The sequence below is a fragment of the Ailuropoda melanoleuca genome, chromosome 3, assembly GCF_002007445.2.
Source record: "Ailuropoda melanoleuca isolate Jingjing chromosome 3, ASM200744v2, whole genome shotgun sequence".
NCBI lineage: Eukaryota > Metazoa > Chordata > Mammalia > Carnivora > Ursidae > Ailuropoda > Ailuropoda melanoleuca.
In genome coordinates this window covers 35,188,601-35,195,688 of record NC_048220.1, presented here as the reverse complement: position 1 = coordinate 35,195,688, position 7,088 = coordinate 35,188,601, and the positions used below count along the sequence as shown (strand labels likewise).

At 38.2% G+C, this 7,088-nt stretch overlaps 1 long non-coding RNA gene across 1 annotated transcript; it reads right to left on the bottom strand.

The window, feature by feature from the left end:
- Window positions 1–2,292: 2,292 nt before the first annotated feature.
- Window positions 2,293–6,762, bottom strand: LOC109491171. The gene is made up of 4 exons (XR_002144506.1): window positions 6,720–6,762; window positions 6,048–6,169; window positions 3,952–3,994; window positions 2,293–2,397 (listed from the first exon to the last, which is right to left on the bottom strand). It is a non-coding gene; the product is annotated as an uncharacterized LOC109491171 (long non-coding RNA).
- Between the last annotated feature and the right edge of the window lie 326 nt (window positions 6,763–7,088).

The window sequence follows — 7,088 nt, the reverse complement described above, 5'->3', positions numbered from 1 at the left end:
AAAGAACCCTAACTAACACAATTATATTGAGTCTACCATCTTGCTACTTGCTTTCTATTAGTTCAATCTGTTTTTCCCCTTCATCTCCTTTGTCTTCTTTTGCACACACAAATATAGTATTTTTTCATCATTCCATTTTATCTCCTTTGCGGCATATTTAGTGTTGCTTTAGGATTTCTAGTATACATTCTTAGCTTCTCACAGTGTACCTTTAAGTGGTATTATACCATTTAACTTAGCACAGAATCTTAGAATAGTTTCATTTCTTTCTTCTTTCATTATGTTGTCATGCATTTTATTTTCACATATAAAAAATAAAAACAAAGTTCTGGCAACCTAGCTGCTATGGACAAAATTGTGTCCCCCCAAAAAACAAATGTGAAAACACTAATTCCTACTGTGACTGTATTTGGAGATAGGGCTTTAGGAGGTAATTAAGGTTAAATGAAGTCATAAGAGTCAGGTCTTCCTTCCAGTTCTTATTGAACCTCTAATAATTCTGGAGTATAGCCTTTTTTACATTTTATAGTAATCAACTTCAAAAGTGTGTCTCTGATGAGTCTACAAACTCTTTAAAGGCATGGATTCTTTGCCCATTTTTATTACCTTTCCCTACACAACAGATTGCTTGACCTATGGTGATCTTTCTATGTGTGTTGTTAGAAAAAACACACAAATCTCTACAAAATAGCTGGCAAGCATTTGACTAGTCTTCACTAAAAGAGCATTGTGCTGGGGTGCCTGGGTGGCTCAGTCAGTTAAGCATCTGACTCTTGATTTCAGCTCAGGTCAGGTCATGATCTCAAGGTCGTGAGATCAATCCTTGTGGTGGGCCCCATGCTCAGCAGGGAGTCTGCTTGAGGTTCTTTCTCTCCCTCTCCCTCTGCCCCTCCCCTCCTGCATGTGCATGCTCTCTCTCTTTTTTTCAAATGAATAAATAAATCTTAAAAAAAAAGCATTGTGCTTTTGGACAGATGAATTTATAGGGCAAAACTTTGTTCCTATTTAAAGACTTACTGCTAGAAAATTCTTCTCTTTACCAAGGCAAAATATCTATCTTTGCATGTTACATTAATGACATGACTCCTCTCTGTGGAGCCCCAGAAATGAGAAAGTTCTGATCTCTCTATCTTATAATACTCCCGCATATACCCTCATCTTTCCCAGTTACCTTGAACTTTCCTTGGGCCTCTTAGCGACTTCAACAATTTAATCAGATTATACTGTTTTTATTCTCTTCCCAACATGATCAACAAAATGTCTTCCTTTGTGCATGCCACTTGTGACTGAGTCCTCTTTAAATAGATATCTAACGTCTAATGTTATTCCTGATCTGATTAGTTTACAGTATTACGGATTCTTTCTTTATCTTTCTCTAAAGCTGAATTTTCCACTTTTCACTATTGTGGCTAAAAGTACTAATGTTAGACTCATGGTCAGATCTGCTCCTTGATTCATGTTTACTTAAAAATTGTGAGTTTTTTAAAGAAAATTGGATGCTAAGAGCAGATTCTTCTCTCACCAGTGTGTATACAATCTTTCCAGCTCTCAACTTGAATAGAAATAGAGGAAATCTTTCCATGTGACCTACTGAGGGGAATGGCCATAGACATTCTCCTTAAGAAATAGTCACATCCAGAGACAAACCTAAAAGCTTTCTGCTGAGAATCTTTTATTGAAGAATCAAATCCAATATTTCCTCCCATAGCCGTCCAAGAGGGATTGGTTCTCTGCGTGGAATTTGCTAAAGGGAACGCTGGGCCTTGAGCATCAGGGCGACTCAGCACAGTCCTTGCTTTGCCAAATAAAGTGTGCCACGACTATTCCTACAAGAGAAATCATTTTTTTTTTAAGGGAAGGCTTTGGAGATCTTAAATTGAAACTTTAATATTCTTAGATCAAGCCAGCCAAATGAACCCAGTGCATGAAAGGTAAGTAATTAGTAACTGAGCTCCAGCATGGTAGAAAAAGCAATTCAATGTACTAGTCAAAGCCAGTGTTAGGAGCCAAAAAATCTATAAATATCTCTGTTATCTGCCACTTAGTAATATTATGATGTTGATCAAGTCTCCTTTTCCAGCTTCAGTTTCTTCCTACTATCCACTTTCTTTCTCTTGCCCTCTCTCTCTCTTTCTCTCTTTTTTACTTCTTTTTGTAAAATATTATACTTACCAGTGAACCATCTCACTTTTATGTTTTGTAGGAGCATCTTGCTTATTAGGTAGGATGGTTTCTGGCTCTGTGGGAAAGGCTATTTCTGCAAATAGTACTTAAATTCAGCACTTACACAACAGCATTGCAAAATAAACATTTGTTGGCATACTGCCGTCCATCAGATCCACAGAGAGGTAAGAATTCCATGGTACATATCTCAGAATATTGGGTGCACTCAATATCCTGCAGTCCAAAAAAAGGAAAAACAACTTCAAATTGTTAAATTATAGAAAATAAGCTTTTTTAAAGGCCTCGAGAGGTCATTTAGCCCTCAATCTCACAGGCCAAAAGACACATCCTCTTCAATTTACAAAATCTGACCCAACCATGGTGGCAATCTTATCACAGTAAGAGACAGCTTAGCTTGAGGTTAGGGCTTCCCTCTCACTCATTCTCCACCGGGAACGGGTGAATAGAGTACATCCAGTGGGTTCTATATTGTACCTAATTTCCAAACCAGTCCTCTCCTTTCCACACACTTATCCACTTTATTCAGGCCCTCTGGCTGTCTTGCCCGCATAGTTGCAGGTGTCTGCCAGTTTGCTGCCCAACGTCCATGCTTAGCTAAGATTTCAGTCACCCTCCACACTAATGTCAGTGTGATCTTCTAAAAACCAAATCAGATCTTGTTTTTTGATTAGTTAACTGATTCCCCATCTACAGAAAGTTCCCTCATGAGCCGTGCTCACTTCTCCCATCTGTTCAGCATCTAACTCCAGCTAAACTTGACTGAATTCCCAGAGTGTTTCCTGCTCCTATACATGCTTAGGCTGTATTTCTATCTTAGCTGAACTTACCCACTGTACCCTTCAGAACAAGTCCTAAGACTCCTAGTCCTCCTTAGAAATCAGTTTAACTATTTTTATTACAGTTTCATGACAACATTTCTCTCCCTCAAATTGGGTCAGATGCCACTCCTTAAAATGAACTGTCTTTACAACCCCACATTCTCGTCACTTTTCAACCTCTATTAAAATCATTGACATCCGTTCACTTAGTTCTTTACTCCTGAATTGTCTTTACATTTGTTCTTGAATTTTTTTGTTTTTGTTTTTTTTTTAAATAACTTCCTTTATTGTTATGAGAGTGTCCTGGAATCCCTAATTAACCTGGTAATTAGTTGCAGTGTTAGAAAACAACCACATGTATACCAATCTGCCCCAATTAAGAGCTATGAGTAAAATTTGTGGAGTTTTCCTCTGGAGAAGTAAACTAATTGTGGTCAGGTCTTCTGTTTAGGCTGGCCACATGACTTATCCATCATTATACATACTCACAGATAATTTCTTTTTTTTTAATAATAATATTTTTTATTATACTATGTCAGTCACCATACAGTACATCCCTAGTTTTTGATGTAAAGTTCCATGATTAATTACTTGCATATAACACCCAGTGCACCATGCAATATGTGCCCTCCTTACTACCCATCACCAGCCTATCCCATTCCCCCACCCCCCCTTCCCTCTGAAGCCCTCAGTTTGTTTCCCAGAGTCCATAGTCTCTCATGGTTCATTCCCCCTTCTGTTTACCCCCCCTTCTTTATCCCTTTCTTCTCCTTTCTTCTCCTACCGATCTCCCGGCTATTCCTTATGTTCTATAAATGAGTGAAGCCGTATGATAATTGTCTTTCTCTCACACACAATTTCTAGAATGTCTATTTTAAAACTTTCATAAAGGGAGGAATTATTATAGCATTTTATATTAAGAATAAATGAAATTTCTCTGTATACTTACACATTTTTTATCCTGAAGTTTTCTGACTTGAAATCCTTTGTTTCTGAAAGAGAAGATTTTATTGAAAGGGTAATGCATTACTGACATTTCACAACCCACAGAGTAAGATATCGTCGTATATCATTCTGTACTCTCTGTCCTGTACTGAGGATGAGGAGCTCTGGTTAATATTCTACCCAGTGGCTAATGTTGACCATTAACACCTTTGATGGATGATCATTTTTGTAAACGAATAAAAATATAAGAAAATAAGATCAACACTAAGAGGAGGTTGGGCATTTAAAAAAATTAGTCCATGAATATTCAGGTGGAAATCAAAGGCATAATATAGTGTGAAAACATTTTTTGCAGTTAAGAAAAAGAAAATATGTTCAAATCCATCTCTGGCATTTGTAGTCTGTGTAATTTTGTTACAGTAACTTCTTTCTATAAGATTTCTGTCTTCTAAAAGGAGGCTATGAGATGATAAAATCAGTAAAATCTCATCTTTAGTCTCTTGTGTTTTTATTAGTACATGAGTTTGCATATCCTGAGAGACTTCATTCTGAATAATACTTATTATTACATTTGACTATAAATTTTCAGAAGGGTTAGAAAAGAAGGAGAGGATGATGAGAAGGAAGAAGAGCTCATTCCTGTAAGTATTCAGTCTGAATTAGCTGCATAGCTAAGATTTGACGTGTTTTATCACCACGGATCCTAAACACTATTATAATTTCTATCTTACAGATGAGAATACTGAAGCATGAGCTGGATTGGGTATTTGCCTAACGTCACACATCTCCTAAGTGCAGTCTGGATTCTAATGCAGATGTATGACGCCAAAGCCCATGATTTTAATCATTAGTCGTAAAGTAGTGAATTCTGAATTTCTGGAATGGCTGGTAATAACCATTCTTTCATTCTCCTAGAAGCTGAGATGTTTACAGTGAGGAACTCACATGTAATTTGTGGGCTGCTGGTGGTGGGGGTCCCAACTATCCATTTGTACTTTAAATCTCCTCCCTAGACTTTTCCAGATAACCATAAGAAGCAACATGGATTTTCTCTGGGGTAGGAAGGATAGATTGAAGTCTTAAAATAGCACCCATGGCAAAGAGCCTATGTAGCACCCGTGGCAAAGAGCTGTCTTCTGAGCTCTCATTATGCAGTAAGAAAGGCACAACAGACTACTGGGTATTTGCCCCAAAGATACAGATGTAGTGAAGAGAAGGGCCATAGGCACCCCAATGTTCATAGCAGCATTGTCCACAATAGCTAAATTGGTGGAAGGAACCGAGATGCCCTTCAAAAGATGACTGGATTAAGAAGTTGTGGTCCATATATACAATGGAATATTACTCAGCTATCAGAAACAACGATTTCTCAACATTTGCTGCAACATGGATGGCACTGGAGGAGATAATGCTAAGTGAAATAAGTCAAGCAGAGAAAGACAATTATGTGATTTCTCTCATCTATGGAACATAAGAACTAGGAAGATCGGTAGGGGAAGAAAGGGATAAAGAAAGGGGGGTTAATCAGAAGGGGGAATGAAACATGAGAGACTATGGACTCTGAGAAACAAACTGAGGGCTTCAGAGGGGAGGGGGGTGGGGGAATGAGGTAGGCTGGTGATGGGTAGTAAGGAGGGCACGTATTGCATGGTGCACTGAGTGTTATATGCAACTAATGAATCATCGAACTTTACATCAGAAACCAGGGATGTACTGTATGGTGACTAACATAATATAATATAATAAAAAACATTAAAAAAAAAAAGAAAGGCACAACAGAAGATTATGGAACTTTGACCAAATACATCTTCTGCCTGAGACTCAGCTTCCTCAAATGTAATGAGGGAATAAAATGTCTATAGGTAACAGCTAATGCCTGAGAATTTGGCTGGATAGCAAAGAAATATATATCTCCTTTAGAGATACAGCTAGACTTATTTATTTTTTCTTTGAACAAAGCAAATGTCCAAAGGGTATTGGAGGAGCACGACAAAAGGTAGGATTTATCCTACCACATTGTTAGAAACCAACCAGATTTTGGCCAATATGGACTTCATGATCTTTAAAAATGAGGGGATCCAAATTGAGTATGATACTTACTTAGTTAGCATGCAAAACATGCATTCATTACTGTAGGTATTATGATCTGTGCCACATATTGGGTCCAGGTGCCTTGGGCATGGAATGTCAGAGCCTTTTGTTTTGTATCTGGAACAGTCCACCTATAATTGGAACAAAAAATAATGGCCTACATTGTCTTCCTTCAATTCTGTAGTCTTTCTCGTATCAAGTCGGTAAGACAGAGAAGAAAGTGGAAAGAGTACTAGCCTCTTGAACTTTTCAGCAAACACGTCTAGAAGACCTTATCTGGATCAGGTGCTGTGCTCCGGGTAGTTAGGTCAGACAGGTCAGACATGAAACATTCCGTAAATAACATTAGAGTTAGCTGTTTCAGAAGGAAATTTTAGTCTCTCCTTTTTGAGTTACAGTGAGAGTACAATGGAATAATGAAAGGGAAAAATACTCAGAACAGTTTAAAATGTCACCTAAAGTAACAGTTTACTTTATCTGCTGTTCTCCTTTTGCAAAGAGATTCCTTTTGCGACTTTTAAAGAAAGAACCACCACCAGGAGAAGTGGAGTAGGAATGATTTTACCCCCCTAGGAATTATTTCCATCCACAGTGAGCTAGCTTCGCTACTTTCACAGCTCGGTTTACACATCAGCTCTGATTTCATTTTTACCAAGACCCCACAGAGAAGGTTACACTCACATTTTTTACCACTGCTTGATCACCGGAAGAGACTGGCATGAGATGCATTAGAACAGAAGGAATCGGAGAAAGAACAAATTCCACAGTTAGAGATGCAAGGTTATATTCATCGTTCACAGTAACTAGAACCCATTTCTGCCATCCCTTGCCCAGGCCAAACCTAAGACAGGTCACTTCTTTACTCAGGGCCAATTCAGGATGAAGCCAGAAATGTATGTGATTCTGATTTAAAAAAACAACAACATGGGGGAAATCCCTGGTCATTGGAGAGAGGGCTGTCACAGGTATCCAGCATTCCTGTGAACAAGTCCAGGGTAGGATTGGGTTAAGGTCTCAAAGCTGCATAAATTGTTTCTGAAAGGCAAGTCA